At 51.8% G+C, this 24,971-nt stretch overlaps 1 protein-coding gene across 6 annotated transcripts in view; it reads right to left on the reverse strand.

Moving 5' to 3' along the window:
- The window catches only part of CACNG5 (calcium voltage-gated channel auxiliary subunit gamma 5), a 40,201-nt gene extending 15,627 nt beyond the window's left edge, over positions 1–24,574 (reverse strand). For 5 of the 6 annotated variants that reach the window (XM_032322263.1, XM_032322259.1, XM_032322258.1 and 2 more), the window contains exon 1: positions 24,418–24,574. The gene's annotated coding sequence lies outside the window, so the exon portion shown is untranslated. Of the gene's footprint in view, positions 1–14,305; positions 14,447–24,417 lie in introns of all 6 variants that reach the window. The other variant, XM_032322262.1, reaches the window with a different exon arrangement.
- Positions 24,575–24,971: the final 397 nt, after the last annotated feature.

Here is a 24,971-nt window from a genome sequence, read left to right on the forward strand (position 1 = left end):
TTAATAAGGTCCATCTGTCCCTGAAAAGGGTCAAAGTGTCCCAGACTTTTTCATCTCCATACAATTCTCCAATTTCCCTCTTATCATGCCAATTGCCGTCTGCAGAATTGCCTTCATTTATATCTCTGCCAAATACCAACCCTATCTTACCTCTCTATCATCTAAGGCATTTGGATGGGAGAGATTTTAGGATCGTCACACTGAACGAGCTAAAGTGCTCTGAATGGTCATGTAAAGGGTGTCTTCCTGGTGGGCACCGTGGTGTTTCTGTAGACACATAACATTAGCAAATGTGTATGGAATATTTAAGGGTCAAGCACATTAGAGGCTCAGCATCAGAAGGAAGTAGGTCATATGAAGACCTGAGACATCTAGGCATTGAAGTAAACAGGTGGACACGTAATGACATATAAAAACCAACAGCTATAATACAGTTGGAAAATATAAAACTGTCTATATAGCAACAAAATGGTAAACTATAGGAGAATAAACTTAAGTGATGTGTTAGAGTTGTATAAAGAAAACCTCCAAACTATCAATAAACATAAAAGACAACTCATAAATAAAATAATATATCATGTTTTTAGGTAGGGAGACAATGTCATAAAAATGTCAACTCTCTCTAAATTAATTGATGAATTCAATGCAATGAGTTCTCTTTAGAAAAATGACATATGGATCTGGGGTTAGAATAATAAAAAGCACTTGAGAGGAGACTTAGAGCTTTTTTGTTTTGTTCTGATATTTGTTTTTTTGTTTTTTGTTTAGAGAAGGAGAGAGAGAGAGAGTGAGTGGGGAGAGAGAAAGAGAATCTTAAGAGACTCCATGTCCCACATAGAGCCTAATTAAGTGCTCGATCTCAGAACCCCGAGATCATGACCTGCACCAAAATCAAGAGGCAGATGTTTGGGGCGCCTGGGTGGCTCAGTGGGTTAAGCCGCTGCCTTCGGCTCAGGTCATGATCTCAGGGTCCTGGGATCGAGCCCTGCATCAGGCTCTCTGCTCAGCAGGGAGCCTGTTTCCCTCTCTCTCTGCCTGCCTCTCTGCCTACTTGTGATCTCTCTCTGTCAAATAAATAAATAAAAATCTTAAAAAAAAATCTTAAAAAAAAAAAGAGGCAGTTGTTTAACTGACTGAGCCATCCAGGCCCTCATGAAAAATCCTTTTAAAAATAAAGATAGGGGCGCCTCGGTGGCTCAGTGGGTTAAAGCCTCTGCCTTTAGCTCAGGTCATGATCTCAGGGTCCTGGGATCGAGCCTCGCATCGGGCTCTCTGCTCAGCAGGGAGCCTGCTTCCCTCTCTCTTTGCCTGCCTCTCTGCCTGCTTGTGATCTCTCTGTCAAATAAATAAATAAAATCTTAAAAAAAAATAAAGATAGATGAATGGGACCTGCCAGATATTTATGCTTGCTGTGTAGCTACAACAATCAAAACATATTGCTGTCAATGAAAAAATAAAATAAAACAAATCATTAAATGAGAATAAAAAGAGACTTTTAGACTTCTATTTCTGGCTATGATGAACTAGCTTGTATTAGACCAACCTTCCTGTGAAAATAACTAGAACAGCTTTGTAAAACGAAAAATATCTATTTGAACACATTGTAGAGGAATCAGAGAAACCAAGATTTTAGAGGTCGAGACCTGAAGATAAAGGAAATGCACTGACATAAGCCCAACATGTTGCACAACTTTTCCACTTGAAGGATGTGTCAGTTCATACAGAATGTGGGTCTGAGAGGCTGTAAAAAAGGCTATGAGGATCTTACAGCAGACATGTGATGCTACAAGGGTCAATAATCAGTGTTCAGGCATCACCAAGTAGGGCAGACCTGATAAATAGCTCAATCTTTCAAAGAGAGGACCTGGGACAGCTTACACTGCAGGTGAACAAGAGATCAGCCTCCACAAGACTGAAGCCTATTTCAAATCAGCTCAATTCATGATTGGATGTAGGCAATCTTCTCTGATCTAACAGACTGCTAAAAAAAAAAAGTAAATCCTATTTGGGGGATGATAACACCATTAAGAACTTCTAGAATTTTCCATTAAAATGTGTAGTGTTCAATCAAAAATTACAAGACACATCAAGAGGCAAGACTTCGACAAAACAAAAGAGACATCAGAAATAGCAATGATGCGAATCATGATATAACAAGATGACACTTTTTAAAGTGCTTTAAGAAAGCCGTCATCAACCTAGAATTTCATACCCAGCAAAAATATCCTTCAACATTGAAGATAAAATAAAAAAAAAATTTTTTTTTCAGAAAAATAAAAACTAAGGAAATCTGTCAGCAAATTTGCATCAAAATAAATACTTGAGGCACCTGGGTGACTGGTGGGTTAAGCATTTGGCTTTGGCTCAGGTTGTAATCTCAGGGTTCTGGGATTGAGCCCCATGTTAGGCTGCTTAGTGGGGAGTCTGCTTCCCCTCTCCCTCTGCCCTTTCCCGTACTCATTTTTTCTCTCTCTCTCCCTCCCTCTCTCAAATAAATAAATACATCTTTAAAAAGTACTCAAGAGATTCTTCAAGCAGAATGATCTGGTATCAAAGCATAGAAATGAGGAAAGGCGAAAGAATGAAAAGGGTAATTATGTGTGTAAGTCTAAATAAAATAGTGTAAAAAGGAAAAATAAACTATCTTATGGATTTAAAAATGTATGTAGAATTACTCTGATACTAATGTGCCTTTCTTTTCCCTCTAATTTTAAGATTTTCTCTTCATTGAACAGAAAAATGATGAAAACATGACTTACCAAAACTTGTGGCACAAAGCAAAGTTAGGCTAGAAGGAAAATTATAGCCTTAAGAGCATGTATTAGAAAAAAAGAAAAACAGGGGCACCTGGGTGGCTCAGTGGGTTGGGCGTCTGCCTTCGGCTCAGGTCATGATCTCAGGGTCCTGGGGTCAAGCCCCACATTGGTCTCTCTGTTCATCAGGGAGCCTGCTTCCCCCTCTCTCTCTGCCTGCCTCTCTGCCTACTTGTGATCTCTCTCTCTCTGTCAAATAAATAAATAAATAATCTTAAAAAAAAAAAGAAAAAGAAAAACTGAAAGTAAATGATTTAATTATCTATCTCAAGAAGATAGAAAAAATGCAAATAAATCTCCTCTCCAACTAGGAGGAAGAAAACAATAAGATAGCAGAAATTAATGAAAAGAAAACAAGCCTCTAATAATAAAAAATCCACTAGTGTAACTGGCAAACTCCCAGCAAGACAGAGAGATACAGAGACAGAGACAAAGAGAAAGGATCAATGAATGAATAATGAATGAATGAATATCCAGGGCTAGCAAGGTTGTGAGACACACACATATGCACTTGGTGAAAGCGAATATGCAGGTCTATTCAAGAACACACATGAAGATTAAAAATGTAATTAATGCATGATTCAATAATTCTGCCAGGAATGTACTCTATGGATATATTCACAACAATACACCAAATTGTATGTGCAAGGATATCTCTGCAGTGCTCAATGTTCAACAAGCAACTTAAATGACAGTGTGGGAGCTGGTTAAATAAATTAGGATTCAGCCCTGTAAGAGAATGAATCCTCTGTAACTATTAAGTATGAGGCAGCTCTGTATGTTCAACAAGAAGAGCTCTCCAAGATTAATTATGAAGTGATAAATGCAAAAAAATGCCAGGACATTGTGTATAGTATGATACTCTTGGGTAAAAAAAAAATCATATGTACTATGTAAATATTTTACATATATAAAAATATCTTTTATATATATTTTTTAAAGATTTATTTATTTATTTGACAGAGAGAAATAACAAGTAGATGGAGAGGCAAGCAGAGAGACAGAGAGGGAAGCAGGCTCCCTGCTGAGCAGAGAGCCCGATGCGGGCCTCGATCCCAGGACCCTGAGATCATGACCTGAGCCGAAGGCAGCGGCTTAACCCACTGAGCCACCCAGGCGCCCTATCTTTTATATTTTTATATATATATACATTTCTATAGTATATATGTATATTTCTGTATATCTATCTATGAATTACACGTATATATAGAGAGAAAGCGTCAGAAAAAGAGAGAGTACATGAAATCCCTAAGATAGTAGGTACTATATTCCAGAACTGTGAGCAGGGCACCCTAGACTTAGAAACTGACTCTTAGAGTTCTCACCCACACTGATGGCAAAATTGTTGGCTGAACTGAAGATATGAGAGATTTCGGAAGAAGAATGGGTGAAAGGGTTACAGAAGTGCCCCTCATTGTTAAACATACCTTATCCCAGAGAAGGCAGGAGGATGGGAAATCCCTGCCCCAAGCCTCAGGTTTAGTGAGAGGATTCAGTATATGCTGGGAGTCCAGTGGCCTGGTGGGTGAATCTGACCCAGAAAATCTCAAAGGAGAGAGATGTTGGCTATTTGTCACGGTGGTAGGAGGGAAGGAGAGGCCACTGCTGCTCTGTCCGTGGTTAGTGGGACCAAGTGGTGTAGGAGCATTTCCACAGACCAGTGGGCCAAGCCTGAGAGCACAGCACTAGCATGGAAGGGACTAGGGTCCTGCTCAAGATGGCTGCCATCCAAGATGGCTGCCAGGAAGGGGAAGTAGCTTCAGCAGAGAGAAGCTGGGCGGGAACCTCTGGATTCCCAAGAGTTTGAGGAACGAACCATGAGAGACATAAAACCCACAAGAGGGGAACTACAACTTAGAAGGCACTGCGGATGGGAGAGTGTATGTGTGTCTCTGAAGAACCCAAGGAAAGGACAGTGTCCAAAAACCCTGTGAACGTTCACAAACCCAGAGAGTCTATGCCATGTCATGACTACCTGTCAGGTAAGACTCCTACCTCTCCTGCCTCCTCTTCCTGTCCACCATCCTACCCCCTGAGCCTGCAGCATGAGGGAGGGGTGCCGCAAAGAAGAAAAGAGGCCAGCTGTACCCCTCTGCAGGGCTCTGAAAGGCTTCCCACCATGACACAGCTGAGCCGAGGGTGGGCAAGTGCAGTCATTTTGCCTCAGGTTGGAAGGTTTGGCTGTCATTTGGGACTGGAACAGCTGAGTTACTGGATGGGGGCGCTGCGCATTCCTGAGAGACTAGAAGAGCCACGCAGGTTGCCTCCGCGTTCGCGGGGAGCCAAGGGAAGAACCAGCCCCTGAGTCAGTGTAAACAAGGGGAGGAGGGCTGCCCTGTCACTTTATCCCACAGGTACGTGGGCAGCGGCTTTAGGTTAAAAACCAACAACTCCCACTTACGGCAATGTTTTGAGGAGGAAGTGAACGAGATCGGTGCCCTTTCCTCTTCCTCCTCCTGGGTAGGTTCCCCCCTACCTGCCCCGATGTTGATCCACCTCCTGATGAGGCAGAAATGAAAACATGACAATGGCCTCCCTTTGTGGGTCGTCTGGAGGCTGGGGTCCCATCTTCCCAGCAGCCTGAAGAGAAGAGGAGCGGGACTGAGCCATTGGGAAGCGACATTGTGTCTGCATCGGCAAGGCGTCCCGCAGAGGTGCAGGGGACACAGGGGTGGGCTGTGACTCTCCTCTCAGACAGCGTGTCACCACTCCCTCTTGGTGGCTCCCCACCTCTGCCTGTTTGCTGAGTCCCCCCTCCTCCCCACGGGGACCTGGGCAGGACACGAGCTCCATTTCCTCTAACCCCTTTTGCCAGCCAGCCCCCCTTCTGTGGCTCAATGAATTCAAGTTTCAGATCCAGTTCCTGGCTGGAGAGATACCCACCGTGGTGGGCTGTTTTAGGATTTCTCTGTAGGATTCTCCACCTGTAGGATTGGATTATGGTACTGCTTCCTTGCAGGGGAGCTTGGGGGACTAGTGAACCGACACGGGCTAAAGCACTCACAACGCGAGCTCAGTAAAGGGAGGGCGTGTAGGGCACGCATTGCCGTGGCGGATTACTAGGTAAGGGAGACGATTATTTTCATTCCCCATGCCCGAACTATGAGTGCTTGCCAGACCCATGGAATATGAGCGTCAGAACGGGACAAGCAAGGATGATGATGACGAAGAGGGTGATGACAGCTTGCCACCGGCGGGGCGCATTTATCTACCGGGCCTCCATAATCTCGCCCTGAGATCTACCCGGCCAAGTTGCATTATTATTCGTTCTTTACATAGAGGGACCTGAGGTTGAAGACACAGGGGTCACTCAGCTTGTTAAGTACAGAGACTAGATTCAAACTTTGGTATGTCCGGCCCCTAAGCCCAGGGGTCTGGGCAGTTCTCCCCCATGCGGTGATGGAGACCAACCTCTTTCCCATTTAACGCACGAAATGTAAAGAACTCACTGTCTTCAACCACACAGAGGTGGGTTCTTGAGTGAATATGTGGGTACCTTGGAGCTCTCAGCCCTGCCACTACCATGAGCCACAGGGACACCCTCCCCTCTATCCTGCCCAGTCACACCCTCACTGTGTGGCCCATGGGGGACCCGGCAGCGGAGGAGATGCACCAGCCCTCCAGCAGATGCCGGGCCACCCTTCACGCTAACCCCACGTGGAAATGCCCCCCCTCCAACTCCCACCCCGACAGAAATGGATTCGTGTTTTGCAGGATTTGTGGACGCTCAAATCCCCTTTAGAAAAGACAGGAAAGGGGCACCTGGGTGGCTCAGTGGGTTAAAGCCTCTGTCTTTGGCTCAAGTCATGATCTCAGGGTCCTGGGATCGAGCCCCGCATTGGGCTCCCTGCTCAGTGGGGCGCCTGCTTCCCTCCTCTCTCTCTGCCTGCCTGTCTACTTGTGATCTCTCTCTCTCTGTCAAATAAATAAATAAAATCTTAAAAAAAAAAAAAAGACAGGAAAGAGAGGGTTGCATACTTGCTTCTTTTAGATTCCACTTAAACAGGCGATGAGGGCTGCAAACAACACCATTCAGTGGCCCAACGTCTTCACTGTTGACAATTAGAAGCCCACTCGTGGGGCCACCCCCTCACCATTCACACCGCCCTCACTGCCGGCGAGCCGTAACGACCCTGCTCCCACAGCCATCGGGTGCAATAAAAGCCAGCCAGGAATGAAAAATAACTCCGTACCCCGTGTCTTAATATGTGTAGACAGGAAAAATGTTCAGGCGTGATCTAATTTTGGCGACACTGGCCATCTATCAGACCCAGTCTGCAAAACCTTGCAGGGAGAGCCAGGTCTGGAGTTTTCTCCTGTCCTCAGCTTCCCTGACTTGGGGTCTGCTGGCTTCTCTCACCTGTGCATGCTTCTACCTCCCTGATTCCGGCAGGCTGACCCACACACGGCTCTAAGCAATTTACCCGGGTTAATTCATTTCACCCTCGCAACAAGCCCCTTGCGGTAGGCAAGGTTATTAAAATAAGGATAATACTAGTAGAACCTTCTTCATAGGATAATGAGGATTAAATGAGCTCGTTTAAATGCATCTAGTTTAAAATAAGAATAGTAGCCCAGCGCCTAGTAAGTGCACACAGATCAGCTTAACCCTGGTCATTAGCCCCACTTGATAGCGGGGAGGTTGGTGGTTAAGGCATCCGCCTGAGGTCACCAGCCAGTGAGCAGAGGAGCTAGGACTTGACCCGAGCTCCCTGGCCTCATCCTCTGCTATGCTGTACTGCCTCTCGTCTGTCCCTACGGACAAGTTCTCGGAGAGGGGCCCTGTTGAGTTTCCCACAGAGTACTTAGCTCACCACCTTGGAAACTCGCTTCCAGAAGGCGGAGAGATTGCTGGCTGACTGTCAAGTGCAAACTTGGTTCTGATTTTTCTCAGCACGACCAGCCTCTTGCTGAAGACGGAAAAGGCTGAAGGCTTCAAGCCCTTTGGTGTCTGGTCTTTGCATCACTCAGGTGGATGGCCACGCCAGAGGTTTTCCTTAGAAAAAGCCACGATACAGGTCATGATCACGGAGGAGGAGGAAGAGAGGCAGAAGCGCAGAAAAAAGCCATTGAGTGTTTCCTGCTGGACACTCGGAGCTATTCCTGGCCACGTCCAGCCCCCTCCATGCTTGGAGGAGTCTCTGAGACAGGCTTCTGCTGCCTCCGAGTCTTCCTTCTGGGAGAAGGGAGGGGTGGGAACAGCCCAGGGAAGAAAACCGCTCTGGCTTTGGAGAAGCTGCCTGGACCGCACTGGGGCCCAGAGGCCGGCTGGGAGCCTGGCAAAGGGCATGCCTCCCCCGGAGGTCCACACTGCTGCTTGACGCCTCTGGCAAGGCAGTCCATGGGGCCTGGCCAGGTTCCAAAGCCCCCCCCACCCCTGCTCCTGTGCCCGCATGGCTATAAATACCTCCCACCAAGCACCGGTTCCCAGCCCCCCACCCGCGCAGGTTTTCCCATAACTCAGGATTCTTAGAGCATGTGGCACGCCCTGTCGCGCCTCCCCTCGCTTCACTGTCCCATCTCCTGCCGCTGTCCATGCGCCCAGCCCTGTCCCCACTGAGTCGCAAGTCCGAGGCCACACAGAGAGCCAGCTGGGTTGCTATGGACCCAGGAACGACAGCCCCAAGCCCGGATTTCTAGGACTCCTGAACCTTAGCGCCGACAGGAAGACCATGTGCCCGCCGTGGCAGGGCGATACTCTGGAACGAGATGGCCAAGGAGAGAGAAGCATAGAAGGGGGTGACGCGTTTCTCTGAGGTGTCAGTTGTCAGGTGGATGCCTTCTGCGCCCCTCCCCATGACTTGAGACGAAACAATGCCAGGGCCACCCTGAGGTCCCCGGATGGCCTGGTTGGGATTCCCTGGGAATCAGGAGGCCCATGGCCCCATGTGGGATGTGGAATGAAGTCCGTGGGCTCTCTCAGTCCCGGGAGGTGGGCCGTGGTCCCTGGAAGGTCCCTGGGAGTCTCTGCCCCAGCAGATGTCTCATGACCTTCGATAGATGAAGTCAAAGTGCTTACAGAGTTTTTAAACAGATTTTAATATTTCCTGACTGGATGACAAAGTAAAAACCTGGGGAGGGAACTGAGGGCTAACAGGAGGGGGAGGGGTGGTCTCACCTTTCCCTGGGCCTGGGACGGTTGGCGATAAGGTGGGGGAGGCAAGGGCTGCTGCTTTCCTCCTTTTCAGCCAGTGACCTACCTCGCAGACCCGAGAGCCGTCAGGTGCGGAGGAGCCCTGGTCTGAAAAAAGAGGGGCAGGGCAGGACGGGCCTGAACCTCAGCCTGGTTCTGGCTGCTCGGTTCATCATGCAGTGGCCCATTAGTTCCAGGCCGGCCCAGAAGCACAGTGCGGGCCCTGGGGCCTCAGGCAACTCGCTGAGCCTCTCTGAGTCTCATGAATAATACAGGAATGATGGCTTCTTTACGGAGTGGCTCTGAGGATTCCGTGACATAAAGTAGGTCATGGGCTCTCCACCAGTGTTCATCTTTATTCCCTGATCCAGAAAAAGGAAGCAAGACTGGCCACCCAGGAGGCTGATCCCAGTGGGGAAAATACTCAGGGTAACAAGATGGCGCCAGTGGGGCGGGAGCAATGGGTGAGGAAGCATGTGTGCATCTCCCGTGAAAACTAGCCTCGGTAACGGTCTCCAACTGAATAAGGCAGAGACCGGGGTGGGTCTCTGTGGGCTGGAAGGCACAGAAACCCTCAGGAACTGCTTCTGAGGGAAGCACCAGCTCTCTAAGAAGTCAGGTCAGGAACTGAGACAAGAAAAGAGAATGGCATCCTCAGGGCCAGACAGGATTGGACAGGATACAACCTCAAGCCCTTAAACCAGTCGATCTTAATCCCTGCTGCCTCTTAGTGTCACTTGGGGAGTTTAAAAGAAATCCCACTGCTGGGTTGTTTCCGAGGCCAATTATATCTGACTCTCTTGTTGGGTGGGGGTGGGGTGAGGCATAAGACTAAAAGAATTCCAGATGACTCCAAGGTATGGCCAAGGTTGGGAGCCACGAGCCAACATGGGGACCCTCACAGGTCTGGAGATGTACAGACCCCACACTCATGGTTTGTTTTTGGTTTCATCTGGACTAAAGCAGAGCTATTCAACATGGCAGCCACTAGCCGCAGGTGGCTCTTGGTCACTTGGAAAAAATATATATTTTATTTATTTATTTTGAAAGAGAGAGTGAGACAGAGCGTGCGCGGGGGGCGGGCAGTGGAAGAAGGAGAAGCAGACGCCCCACTGAGCAGGGAGCCCCATGCAGGACTCGATCCCAAGACCCTGGGATCATGACCGGAGCCAAAGGCAAACGCTTAACCAACTGAGCCACCCAGGTGCCCTCTGCAATGCTTTGAAATGCGACCAGTCCAAATTGGGATGCGCCGTCAGCAGAGAATACACATGTGTTTTCTAAGACTTACTACAGAGAAAGAATGTAAAAAATCTCATTAGTGGTTTTGAAGACATCGATTACACGTTGAGCTGGCATATTGAGCTACATAAAAGATATTAATTTTACTCTATCTTTATACTCTTTTAATGAGGCTGTAGAATATTTTAAATGACATCACATGGCTCACGTTCTGTTTTTGCGGGACAGTGCTGGCCTGGAGAGGAGCCGATTCAAAAACGTGTTTTGTTTAGGTCTCCTATTTGTAATCTTGTCTCATCTGTTCTTTGACAATAACGCTCTCTAAAGCTTTTTGCCTCGTGATTCCACTTACGTAAGATTCTTTTTTTTTTTTTTTAAAGATTTTATTTATTTATTTCACAGACAGAGATCACAAGTAGGCAGAGAGGCAGGCAGTGGGGGGAGGGGGATGCAGGCTCCCCGCTGAGCAGAGAGCCCGACGTGGGGCTCGATCCCAGGATCCTGGGTACAACAGGTGCACCTGAGCCAAAGGTAGAGGCTTTTAACCCACTGAGCCACCCAAGTGCCCCTACATAAGATTCTTGACATGACAAAAATGAAGACTTGGAGAACAAATCAGTGGTTGCTGGGATCAGAGGCCAGAGTGAGGGGGGGGAAGGCCAGGGGCAACAGGGGGGGGTCCCCGTGGTGTGGAAATGTGCTGCATCTTGACTGTGTTCATGTCAAGGTTCTGGTTGTGGTGCTTTGGGATGTGATGCTAGAGATGTTACCATTGGGGGAAACTGGGTAAAAGGTACACAGGATCTCTCTGTGTGATTTCTTACCATTGCATGCGATTCTTTGGTGACCTCAAAACAAAAAGCTCAATTAGAAACAACAACTTCCCCTCTGAAACCATAACTCTCACACTCCGCTGGGGACTGAGTGAAGTGGGGTTCCCCTTCTGGAAAGCCACCGGGCAACACGCTTCCAGCCTTACCTATGTTCACTACCTTTGGTCCCAAAAATTCAACTTCTGGGAATGTCTGATACAGAAATGGATACAGACAGAAGCACGGAAATACAAAGGTGTTTACTCATTATTGCTTCTAGTAGTGAAATGCTTGGAACCACCAACGTGCCTTTCTGAAAGGGAAGGGTTAGATAAATTACGGCTTTATCCTCTTGGGGAACAATTCCTGGACAGTCCCTGTCCTCGGTGACCATGTTGTCATGGAAGGAAATGCTGGTAAGACAATGTTCAAAAAAAAGGGGGGGGATGCAAAATAGCAATAATTTGCCAATTTGTAGATCAAGAATCAGGAATGACAAATAGAACAATATTGAGAGTGCTGTTTTGATAGTAAGATGATGAATATGTTTATTCTTCCTCCTTGACTATTTAATAGTTTATTTTGTTTAATAAGTATGCACCGCATTTTTAAAGTGACATAATGATCTTTTTTCCCCTTTTTACAATTGGTTGTCTTCCCCGAACTAAGACTAGTTAAGAAGGCTGGAGGCTGACTTGCCCCCTGCTGGCTGATTGTGGTGGTGCAGGCTGGAGCCCAAGGCTTTCCCACCCCCTCCTTTTTTTTTTTTTTTTTTTTTTCCCTTTCTTTCCTGGGTACCCGAGATCTCTAACACCCCAACCCAGAAATATGGAGTCAGGGAGAGGACGGAAGACTAGCTCTCTTTACTTTTCTGAATTTCCCAATGTGCTATAGAAGCAGCACTGGACGCATGCGTGTATATGTATAAATGAACGATAAGTTAAAAATTAACAAAAGATGACCTATATATAAAGAAAAACATGTATTTCAAACCAGAGCAGCTTCATGGCAGAGGGAGGCTGATAGCGAGTTCCCTCCCCTCTCTCTAGAATGGCCTTCTCTGTTTCTTCCTGGGGCATAAGCCAGTCTGCCCCAGGCTCTTGCAATGTTCTATTTTTATTTTCATTATTTAACTGTGTCCCATATATAACTGCTAAGTGGAGTGTTCAGCTCCATAGCTTAATGGACAAGTGACCTCCGTCTGCAATGCCCAAGTCACACGGAACTCGGCAGGCCATTAATGAGGTCCTCAGGCCCCCTCCCCCTGTCAATTTCAGTCCCTGGCTAGGAGCGCAGGAATGGGGCTGCCGCGGAAAGGAGGGGGGCACACAAGGAGGGAACAAAGGAGCCCACACCAGCAGGGGAGTGCTGGGGAGCCGTGCAGACCCATGGATGGTATTTGCTCGAGGCCTGTTCTCAGGAGCTGAGCAGCTCACGAGGTTGGAGACAGGATGACTACTGACTTGCTTTCTCACCTCCGCTGGCTTCTGATGATTGACTGAGCTCAGCTCCTGGCCAGATGGAGCAGGGAGCTGTCTTGGGACCCACCTCCTAGAGGAAGAAGGGGTTTTAATTCCTCTGCTTCATCATCTTTCTCCGTTATTGAATCTACACCTTCACAGTGCTCTAAACCTTGTCGTCTGACTCATCCCACAATGTTATACACTCAGGGACCTGGGGTCAGTCATCAGGCAAACAGAGAAACCACATGGCACTGAAGGGTTTGTTGAGCTACTGCATTGACCTTGACCCTCAGCATCAATGATATTTTATGAAATACTATCATACCGGTTTGTGACCTCCCTGGATCCTCCCATCAAGTCTAGGAAGATGGTGTTATCGACGGCATCACTCATTCTGCAGGCAAGAAACCCAAGGTTGAGAGAGGTGTCCTGCCCAGGGAGGACGTGAAGTTGCATCCTCTGGGCTGCAGTCCTCTGCCTGTGCTCACCCCATTCTCCCCACAAAGAGGCGGGGTGCTTCCCCAGGTAGACCCCAGGACAGAGCCCAGGAAGTGCAACCCCCAGGACTTGGGCATCCGGGGTCTCCTGGACTGACCTGTGCTGGATCTTCCCCTCCCCGGGGCAGGAAGGGGACCCAGCGGGCCGTTTCTTCTTCCCTCCCTTGGCTGACTTCTCTCCCCTCCGCAGCCTCTCCTGCCCGGTGCGGTGACTCCAGGCCCCTCACATGCGGAGTCCGCCTCATCCTTCCCACAACAACACATTCATCAGGAGGGAGACAGATGATTTGCTCCGGAGGGAAGGAGGAAGGAGTGGAAGAAATCAATAGCGCAGAATGATGTCTCTATATTGCGCCTCCCCAGTTTTATTTCCCTTCACAGAAGCGCGATGGAAAACAACTGTCGGCTCTGGCTTTGATATGAATTGATCTTGAAGCCGGGTGAGCCCAGGAGCGCTCCCTTAATGGCTGGCCATCGCCTGCCCACACTTGGGTTGACAACGTGTTCTCAGTCAATGCGCAAGGGCCACCTACTTATCTGATTTGGATGTCCTGGCTCCTCTCTGCTCGCAGCACTGGGGACTGTCAGCAGGGTCTGAAATTGGTCACCAGCTGGTCGGGTGATAAGGGAGAAGGTGAAGAGAAGGAAGTGGGGTCTCTACCGCAGCCCCAAACCCATCTCTCTTGCACAGAAAAATTCCTACCTGCCTTGGGCTCAAATGCCTTCAAAGCTGAGTTGACATCCAATTGGTGCAAATAGCATCATCAGCCAGTAACACTTTAGTCTGAATTTGCAGAGCCTTGTTCTTAACGGAGGCAGTCACAATGCATGTCTTAAGGCATAGTGAGTAGTGCCTTAAGTGACTCACACCCAGGGCCCCGCCCATGGTCATCAACCAAATTCTGGCTGTGAACCGCCCAACTTGGGTGGCACACTGTGTGCTCTCATCTGGACATTTTGGTCAACCTCTTAGGCCCTCCATCTTCTCAACTAGGAATGTAAGATAATCCTTCCTTGTACAAGTACTAAGAGGATGAAATACAGTAGGGTATGTGGGGCTGGGCACAGCTCCTGGCACGCGGCAGCTGCTCCCACCTCGAGCTTCTAGAAGTTTCTTGTGAGAGTAGTATGAAAGAAAGGCATGGGGGGGTTGCCTGCAAATCTGGAGCAACGTCCCACAGAAGATGTCAAGAGAGGGACAGCTCAGGGCAGCCAAGGACACAGAGGGCCAAGTGGGGGCTCCCACCTTGGAACCCTTTCTGTTGTGTCCTCAGGGGTCAACCGGTGCTCCCAGAGCAAAGGAAGCACGAGAGGTGGAAGGACCTACCCACTGCCAAGTTCATACCTGGGGCTGTATCCCAAGAGGTTACAAAGGTCAAGAGTCCCTCATTCAAATTTGCTCTGGGTTCAAATCCTTGCTGCCTCACTTATCAGCTCTGTGACCCTGGGCAGGTGGCCTCCCCTCTGCATACCTCAGCTTCTGCACCTGCATAGGGAGGACGAACATGGAATCCCTGGGATGACAATTACATCGACGCTCTCCCGACATGCACCATTATTGCGGCTCGGGCTGGACACAGGAACTCCCCATATGGACTTCTGCGTCTGAAGGGGGGTTGGGATTCCCAAATCCCAACAAACAAATGCTCTAGGTTGTTGACGTCCAGAAGCGCTCTGGCCACCCCACCCATCACTTCTATAGCCGATGAGGACTCCCTAGGAACTAGGGCTTCAGGAAGCTAGTGTTTGTGAATTCTTGCCTCGATCGGGCAGCGTTCCAGCTGTTTCTCTACACAGCGATCTCACCCAGTCCCTGTGATGACTCTGGGAGTGCCACATGGACAGTGCCCATTCACGTAGGAACTGAGATGACCCTCCACTGACCTGAGGTCACCCAGACACTGAGAAGTAGGCGTGGGCTCTGCGCCTGGCTTCTGAGACCACAGAACCTCAGTGGCCCCACAGTACCAAACAGGAGTCATATCCCAGGGGTGTCAGGCTGCAGGCTTCAGGCTGTCAGGGTTAAGATCCAAGAGTAAGGCCAAGACAACTACTATGGGGCCGTAGGTGGTCTCACGGTAGGGTTGGTACTGACGGTGCGTAGGGAGCGTGATCAGGCTATCCTGATAGGGAATGTTTAAAAAAAAAAAAAGGGCATTTTCTAAGCACAGAGCAAATCCTGTCTACCTTCTCCAGAAGACAGCATCCTCTCCAGGAAACAGGGGGGCCCTCCTGACCCATCACTCACAGCCCACCCTCTGTACTCCGTCACGGAGATGCCTCCCGCCTAGAAGGATGGAGCCGGCCTTGGCCCCAGGCATTTGCCAGCCCCTGAGCTCCTTCGGAAGAGCAAGGAGAGGGTGATCAAGGTATCTCGGGTCTCCAGGATGAAGAGGTGTAAGCCAAGGTCACCCACCAGGGAACAGTCTCCTATTTTGAGACCAAGTGAGATTTACTCAGGGAGTCGCCTGCCTCCTCAGGCGATGGCCGGGGGTGGGTGGTGTCTGAATGTGTTATCCATGGGGGAAGGCGCTGCTTCCTGGATGCCAACGCTTCCTGTTCTTGCTGCCAGGGTGATGCTCCCAGCACCGCACTCAGTGGGACCTCTCTGGAGGGCAAGCTGTGCTAGGCGGGGGAAGGCCAAGTGCAGAGGCAGGAGCCAGGAACAGAGTGAAATTCCTATGGACCACCTGCCTAGGACCCCGGCCTCGTGGGAGCCCTGGAAGAGAAGAGGCTGACGGTCAAGAGTGCAGAGTACCCGAGCTCAGGTTCCAGCTCTGCCAGCAAATAGCTGTGTGGCCTTGGACGACTTACTGAACTGTTCTGAGCTCCCACATGCTTAGAAAATAGGGGTAATCGTACTTAAAAAGATTTTCAGGAAAACGACAAGTTTCAGGGGGGACCTGGAACCCTCAAAGATTTGCTGGTAGAAACATAAAATGGTGAGGGGCCCCTGGGTGGCTCAGTGGGTTAAGCATCCGACTCTTGATTTTGGCTGAGGTCATGATCTCAGGGTTGTGGGATCGAGCCCTGAGTTGAGCTCTGGGCTGGGTGTGGAGTCTGCTTAAGATTCTCTGCCTCTCCTTCTGCTTCTCTCTGCCCCTCCCCCTGCTCCATGCATGTTCCCTCTCTAAAAAAAAAAAAAAACAAGAAAAAAAAAGAAACATACAGTATAATCCCGTTGAAACAGAGTTTGGTGATGCCTGCAAAATCTGAACACAGAATTACCATCCAACCCAGGAATCACACTCCTGGGGATGTATGCAAAAGAGTTGAAAACAGGTGTTCAAACACATATTTGTATGTGAATATTCAGAACAGCAGTATTCCTGATAGCCAAAGGGTAGACGATGCCCCTCAGTGAATCAATGGAGTCACAAAATGTAGTCTACCCACACAGTGGAATATTACTCAGTTGTAAAAGGGGATGAGGCGTTGACATAGCACGGACAGACCTGGGAAACACGATACTGAGTGAAAGAAGCCAGACCCAAAAGGCCCCATGCTGTGTGATTCCATTTATGTGAAATGTCCAAAATAGGTAAATGCCTGGGGACAGAAGGCAGATCAGTGGTTGCTGGGGACTTGGCAGAGGCAGGCACGGGGAATGACTGCGTAGTGGGTGGGTTTCCCTTGGGGGTGACAAAAATGTTCCAGAATTAGAAGGTGGTGATGGTTACACAATGCTTGAATGTGCTAAGTGCCACTGAATTGGACACGTTAAGATGGTTGAAATGGTAGATTTCAGGTTATGTGTATTTTACCAACGTCAAACCCCCTAAAGATTGCATCTGTTTATGCCAAAGCACAGGATTCAGCACAATTAAAGGAGAGTATACAGAAAGGTCCATACAAGCGCTTGTCCGAGGGGGAAGGAGGGCCACCGAGTGGATCAGAGGAGGACCAGGCACGACACGCTGGGCACGGAGCCGGCACAAGTACCGGCCCAGGGAAGCCCAGCCTCACTCCTGGTTCTCCCTCCCACGTCAGAGAGCTCAGCCTCTGTCGGCCACACACTTCACACTGCACATGGCCCTGCACCTGGGGGGCAGCTGGGACATGTTTTCTTTTTCTTTTTCATTTTTTTTTAAAGATTTTATTAATTGAGAGAGAGGGAGATAGAGAGCGAGAGAGAGAGAGAGAGAGAGCACAGCCAGGGCAGGGGCAGAGGGAGAGGCAGACACAGAGTCCCTCCTGAGTCCTGAGTGATCCCGACACTAGGCTAGATCCCAGGACCCCATGTTCATGACCTGAGCCAAAGGCAGACGCCCAACCCACTGAGCCACCCAACATGTTTTTAAATCTTGTTGCTGCACATCAAGAACCGGGAGCTCCACTGCCTCCAGGAGCTGCCAGAGACCTCATGCCCTGGACTCTAGAGACAGAAGTCTTGAACTTGCCTTTAACACCTGGTAACTGACACCTGGGAGATGTCATGATTACGACTGGTGAACATGAGCTTTGTCGGGGAGGGCAGGTCTACAAAGGGCAAAAGAAACACTGGGGACTGATTTCTGTAACCAGAGAGAGGGAATGGCATTAAGCAAGCAGGTAGCAGGCACCCCTTGGCAAGGCCCTGGCCCAGTGGGGAGAGGGGGAAGGAACGGATGCTGGCAGTGCTGGGGGCAAGTTGGCTGATGGAGGTGTGCTGTGGATGCTGCAGAAGCACAGAGAGGGTCCCGTACTAAGGAGCATCTGGGAAGGCTTCCGGGAAGAGGAGACTTCTAAGCTGAGTCCTTTGTTCCTGTCTGGTGAGGAGTTTTTGCTTCACATGAAGGACGGAGAACAGAATGTTGGAAGAGTCAGACCCTGTGCCCAGCAACTTGGTTACATTTTCCTTTTTACAAATTCCGAGGGTCTCAGAAAGGCCATTGGGACCTTGGGTTTAAATTCTGACTCTACCACTAATGATCTGGCTGACTTTGGGCAAGTTACTTGAGCTCTCTGTGCCTTAGTTTCTTTACCTATAAAATATGGTTAATGAAGATGACCTCCAAGAGTTGCCTGACAGTTAGACAAGCTGGGGAGACCCAGATTAGGGGATAGGTATGGGAGTAATCATCATTTTAATCACTGCCTTTGCACTTGACCATGGCTTTGGGGCCAGGGTCCCTGACAAGGTGTCTATAAGGATCCACTGGCCTCAGAATTCAGTAGAACCTCTTTCAGACATCATGGAGAGGGGGACAGACTCCATGTCCACAGAACCAGGAAGACAAAGCAAGTGGCTGCCACATATCCAGCATATTTTGTTGTTTGACGTATGATGTCGTTGGTCATCACACCAACCCTGGGTGGAAATGCCTACCCCCTTCACTTTACAACTCAGGAAACTCGGATGCAAAGAGGTAAGAACATGGAGTGGTGGAACTCCATCCATTCCCTGTCCAGTTGGGAGACTCCTGATTGGGAGCCTACCATTCTGCCCCTATGCCAACGCTTCCCAGCCACGCCTGATTCCTGGTCTGCAAAATGGACACGACAATAAGGTGTGTCTCCTAAGGACTGGACAGCAGGAAGCTTACACGAGACTTCACGCATGAGAAGCACCCAGGAGATGCTAGCTTCTACTTGCTCTGTCATCCCTGCTGTCTCGTCTTAGTGGGAGAACTACACAGGGACCCATGCTCCCAAGGGACGGACAGCACAGATCTGCTGTGGCTCATCCTCTCAGGTCCCCAGAATGTGTGGATGTCCCCCTCCCCGACCCAGGCTCTCCCACTTGAGGCAGGATCGTCCTTCCCGCCCAGCCATGACCCCCATGCCCAGCTGCTAGTGCAGCTGCTGCGTTTTGCTCAAGAATCCCCACTGGGAGGGCACCCGCCAATAAGCCAGGAATACTGGCTTACTCCAGGGGTTCTGGCCTCCCTCACCCAGGGCCAGCGGGAAACTGGCTGCTTTCCAGGCTTCCAGGCAAGAGCATCCCCCACAATCCAACCCCCACCAGCTTGGGCCAGCTGCCTCACTTTCTGCCTTGGGCGGGTGTCTGAGCCGACGGCATGCTGTCTGGAAGGGCTCATGCATGTCCAGACTCCCGGAGCAGGGATGCTTCCTGCACCTTCCTTGCTGGGCAGAGGGCCTGGCAACGTGGCCTTGAACTCTGGGGAGGTGAGGAACCCCACACTGGGCAGCGAAGCCAAGGACACAGAAGTTTGTCTGAGGCTTCACCAAGGCGACTCCTGGCAAATTCCTTTTCACGCCAATCCAGATTCTACTGTCTGGAATTACACACAATGAGTCTCATTTCCCAACTGTTTTGCTGTAAGAGGAATTACTTCAATCCCAAGAAAATAAAGACGGTAAGTGAGGAGGGTCATCAAAACTCAATGACCTCCTTCCGAAATGTAGCTCTTGAAATGTCCCGTCCGTCCCTCCTTGCCCTCCTAGACTTTTCTCTCTCCGCCCACGTCACACTTGCACCTCCGTGGCTGGGGGCTGAGAGCGGCACAGCGAAATCTCGTCCCCTTGAGCACCGCGGAGACCTGAATGCCATCCTGGCTTTGCCACTTACCAGCCCTGTGATTTTAGGCCGGTGACTTTACGTCTCGGGTTCCTGCTCCTCAGCCCTCGGAGAGGGAGGGGGAGAGCGAGCGGGAGGGTTTAACTTCCCTTGACCTCGGGAGATACTGGCCTTGACCCCACCAGATGGCCTTGCTGCAGCTCAGTGAGGAGAGGCACATGCCCAGAGCAAGGGCCCAGAGCCGGGAGCGGGAAGGCGCTGCCTGGCCTCTGGCTTCCCGCCGGCGCGCGGGCACAGAGAGTGGGGGAGCCCGGGAGCTGGCCCGGGCCGCGTGCTGGGGTTGAGGATGAAGGACAATGCACGCGTCCCTGCAAAAGCCGGGGATGACAGACATTCTGGGACGAGTCCAAGGCCACACACAGCCACCAAGCGACTGAGCTGGGATCTGAACTCACCCCCGCGTGGCCCCGAAGCCGAGTTTCAGTGTCGGATCGTAGAGCACGAACTGCTCAAGTTTGTGTCCCAAACTGTACCACCCACATTCTGGGCCTTGACACAGGAGGCAAGGGTATCACACGCGCCGGTGTGAACCGGTGTGAGCCAACACTTGGGATGGGGTTGGCGCCCGGCAGCTCTCCTTTACCCTGGGGAGAAGGCAGAAATCCTCACGGCTCCCTCACGACCCCAACAGGATCGGGGACCCATGGGGAGCCGGCCCACTGCTGCCTGCCCAGCCACCTGTGTCCCCCTCACTCCCTGACTTTCTCTTCCTGCCGCTTGGAAGGCTCTTTGCCCAGATCTCTGCTTCACTCGCTCCCTCCCCTGGTCACACGGCAGGTGCCCTCTTTGAAAATGACACCCCCACCCCCAACCCCCCCGAAGCCGCTAGCCCTGCCTCGTCTTTCTCTCAAGCATTCTCCCAGACAACCTGCTCTACATTCTCCCTCATGAGCGTATCCGCTGCTCGTTTCCCTCTTTAGAAAGCTTGCTCCTAAGGGAACAGGACTGAATTTTGTCTGTTCTGTTCATAGCTGTTCATAGCCCCAGTGGTTCTCAGCAGTGGGTGAGTCTGCCCCCCAGGGGACGTTTGTCGATGTCTGGAGACATTTGCAGCTGTCACGGTGGGAGGAGGGGAGCTACTGGCGTTTAGTGGGTAGGAGGCCAGGGACGCCGCCGAACATCGTGCAACACACAGGACACCCCCCCCACAAGAGAATAATCTGACCCCAAATGCCAACAGTGTCACAGCTATAGCCCCATCACGGAACAGGCGTCAGCATGTACACAGCAGGCGCTCCATAAAGGATGATGCAGAAGAATGAAGAGGTGTTTCATTCATCATCATCATTTGAGAACAGATTTCATTGTAAATAATCTTCAAGGATGCTCATGGCTCTTACATAATGTTAAATGTCAGTGAGATCTCAATTTTTAAGACGTGGCTTTCATTTGGGAGTTCGTGGCCAGAAGCTCACCCTGGTGACCAGTAACTTCTCTCTGTCTGGAGCCCTGCTCTCAGCAGTGTCCAGATGGGCTGGCGACGGCTTGCTGCCACCCCGTCCTGGGCCGAGACCAGAACATATTTCAGGCTCTGTGAGAGGGCCTGGGTGATGCTGGGCTGCCCCTCCCCGAATCCATGGGCCCATGGGCCCCCCTCTCTGAGAGTTCCCCCTAGGAACTCTCAGTTCTCAGCCCTGCGTCTCCTAAAACTTGCCCCCACACTCACCATGTGGCTGTCCACCTGGGCAAGGAACCACCTCCAGGCGAGCCGGTGCTCCCAGGCCTCTCGCAGCCCAGGAGACTTGTGGGTCTGAGTGAATTATGTGGTTTTTGGTCTTTCTGGGGAAGGACGTGGGATGTTCAGGGAATCACGGGAGTTGAAAACTCCCCCTGGCCCCGCTCAGCCCAGGCCTTGCGCAGACCTAACAACTTACCACTGACAGCTTTAAACAGGCGGCATGATGAGCCCGGGTTCTCCAAATGCAGAGAACACCACCCAAGAATATAGTAACCGCCACGTGGTCATGGGCTAAAGGGAAGATGGGGCAGGAGAAAAGGAAGGATGCTTTTGCCTTGGGCCTAGTTGTCCTCTAGAACAGGCTGCCAAGACCCCGGCCCAGCTCCCTCGGTGGGTCACCCTTCCCACATGCCCCCTGGGAATTCCCACTGCAGGTTCACAATTTCCCCTGCCCGCTGCCTGCCCTGCCCCATCTCCCCAAGTTTTTCCCTCTCTCTGGGCCCTCCTGGGCCTTACAACTAGCCCTTTCTCTGCAGACTTTGCGGCAAGGAAAGGAAGTACCTTTTCCCTCCGCTACTATCTCCGCCTTCTCTTTCCTCCTCTCGCTCTTCCTCTGCTTTCTCCCTCTCTCCTTGCACAAAGGTCCTGAAAGCTTTTTTCCTTTTTAAAAGATTGTATTTATTTATTTCAGAGAAAATACATGCGCTTGCAAGCACAAGTGTGGTGGTGGGTGGGGGCGGACCAGGGAGCCCGACCATGGGGCTCAATCCTAGGACCAGGGGATCATGACCTAAGCGGAAGGCAGACCCTTAATCGACTAGCCACCCAGGTGCCCCACAAAAGCTTTTAAATAAGGTTTCATGGCTAGCAAATGGGTACAAGGCATGAGCCAAAGGAACTAGTTTCTAATGGTGGAATATTAGACAGCAGGCAGCTAGGTCTGTGGAACCAGGGTATTTGGCAGGCAGGGGTTTTCCTGGCGCCTCTGAAGTCACATGTAGCTGGCCCCAATTCTGCCAGGGAGGAAGGCTGACCCCAATCCAGAAATGGAATGAAAGACCAGGCACATGCCCAGTGACCACCTAGGAATGCGCCAGCAGGCTACATGGGGCAGGCCGAGGACACTGAAGGCTGGAAGCCTGAGGCAAAAGCATCAGCTCCCCCTAGAGGCAGGGCTTGGTGGAGCCTGGCTTCCAACTCTTGCCTGCTTGCTTTCTGGGGCTCAGAGTTCAATCTCTGAGCTACCCTGATACAAAAACTTACACCACTCACCCCAGCGCTGAGGACGGCATGAGGGGTCCTAGCAGCATGGTCCCCTCCCTCAAGGCCGATGGCTGAGTGTCAGATGGGGGCTGGAAGAAACAGAGACAAGCAGCCCCGAACACCTCCAGTGAGCCTGACGCTGACATCTGTGACCTTGCTTTACACAATAGCCTTTGGCCCCAAACCACAGAAGGGGAAACTGAGCCTCCAAGTGGTTCTGTGATTTGGCCAATGTCACATAGTCAGTGACCCAGCTGGAGCCCATGTCTCCCACAACAACACAGGGCCTGCGTCCTCCAGCCAAGTGGGAACAGTTCAGTCAACCTCCCCCCTGTATTCCCCTTTCCCGTCCCCAAGTCCTGGAAGCCCCATAGCCTGAAAATGGTCAAGCTCTCACAAGCTTGCTGCCAGGATACCAGGCGTCTCACCAATTGGACGAGCGTGGACAGGGCAGCCCTGGCTCTGCCCCTCAGGGTGTCCACGGCCTTGCACACGTAAGACGGAGGTCAAAGTCCAGGATAGGGACATCCGAGGCTCAGCTACAAACTGCATCTTGTGTCGCCGCGCTGGGGACCTGGCCCCAGGTGGGATGCCCCCAGCCATCTGCAGCGGCCACATTAGCAGGCAAGTGGAGAGAAGAGCTTCTCGGGCAGGCAGAGACACTGGGGGCCTGGCTGGGGTGTCAGCCGAGAGGCACAACCAGTCAGCAGGACGTCTGTCGTCCTGAGATGTCCTGAAGCCAGAACAGTAGATCGAAGCCAAAGTCCCCACACCCTCCCTGTCCAACCTGGACTGTGAATTCATCAAGCCCTGGGCTTTAAAGAGATGAGGGAGTGACATGAGGTGGCCAGGAAGCAAGTCCCATCTTTTGTTCCCTAGGGTGGCTTGGAATAGGAGCCAGCACAGGTGACAGCTGGACTGTGACGTCTGTCTCCCACTTGGGGACCCAGTCCTGGGTCCTGCTCTTATCCAGCCACTGATAATCCCACAAAGGGGGTGAGTCCCTTCCCTTCCCAGAATAAGAGCTTCATCAACCCTGAAAGGGGACAGAGAGGTAGACGGCAAGTTCCAGGGGGCAGGTGAGAGCCCAAGGCTGTAGGAGCGCCCCCATGAGCCCACACCCAGGCCAGCACTGGAGGGGCTCACAACAGGATCCTCCTCTTTCCTCCGCGGCCAGGTTCCAGGAATTACCTGTTAAAGCCCTTTCAGTCCCAAGAAAGTGATAAATTGACTTCACTTTAAAAATTTTAACGAACTGCATCTTCACGGGTTGCCCAATTAGGATGAGGGCAAAGACAGCTCACCTAATTAAAATGGGGAGGAGGGAGGCTTTGGAGGGATGGAGGAAATTTGCTGGCGTGGGCCTGGTGGGTGGGAATCTCACCCTCAGCCTTGGCCCGCGGCTCCCGCTCCCCGCCCACCCTCTTCTCCCCTGTCTGTCCAGCTCTGCTCCCCGGCATCTGGCGGCGACCCTTCCTCCACCCAGGCGGACCTGGGCATCCTCGCTGCCCCGCGGTCAGGAGGGAGAAGCGGGGAATTCGAGGCATGGATGGACAGCCCCGCTCAACAGGTGGCGGTGGGCTTTCGCTCCCGCATTATCCGGATAATTTCTGCCAGCCCCACTCAAGCCCGTCGTGGGAGTGTGCCCCCAGCTTTGGAGTGGGCAACCAGAACTGCCCAGCAGCGCCGGCAAAGTGGGGGCGGCAGCTCCTTCCCCGCACATTCCCGGCACGCACAGGCGCGCACACACACGGACACGCGGGCACACGGACACACGCGCACACACGGGCGTGTACACGCGCACCCCCCACCACGCTGCCCCCTCCTTCCCTGCGCCGGGCCGGGACGCGCGCCCGCGGTGGCCCCTGCCCCTGGCTCCGCGGTGACCCGAGGCAGCCCCGCTCCGCGGCCGAGGCACCGGCGGGAGATCGTCCCCCGCCCCCCGCGCCCCCCGAGAGGGCAGAGCCGGTCTCCCCGCCGGCTTCCCGGCTCCTACCTCACCGGAGCGGCCGCGGCCCCTGACCCTGGTCCGAGGTCCCTCAGTGGCTCGGTGCGCCGGGCGGGAGGTTCGGCGCCAGGTTCCCGGGCGCTCGCCCCGTCGCGTCCGCCCGAACCGCTCGGCGCTGGAGACCGAGCCGCCGCCGCAGCGGCCGCCGGAGCCGCGAACTCGGAGAGGGAGGGGCCGGCCGGGGGCGGGGCCGGGGCCGGGGCGGGGCCGGGGCGGGGCTTCCCTGCCCCTGTGCGACGGGCCGTGGGACCCTGCGGGACCCTGCGGGCGCTGGGCTCCCCGGCTGCGGGGGAGCTCGTGGGCAGAAAGCACCTTGGTGCGGTCTGCAGGTGGAAAGTAGAGGCCTGGGGTGGGGGAGGAGAAGCTTCCGGGGCCGCTTAGGGGCTGCCCGAGACCCCCTGGCTTTGGTCAGACTTCTTTTCAAATGCCAACTGGTATTTATTTGATCGCCTCCTGCGCGCTGTGGACTGTTCGGAGCGCTTTGTCTGCATGAAGTCATTTAAAGCCTTCCCAACAACCCCATTTACCGCGGAGAAAACTGA

The sequence above is a fragment of the Mustela erminea genome, chromosome 18 (genome assembly GCF_009829155.1).
Source record: "Mustela erminea isolate mMusErm1 chromosome 18, mMusErm1.Pri, whole genome shotgun sequence".
NCBI lineage: Eukaryota > Metazoa > Chordata > Mammalia > Carnivora > Mustelidae > Mustela > Mustela erminea.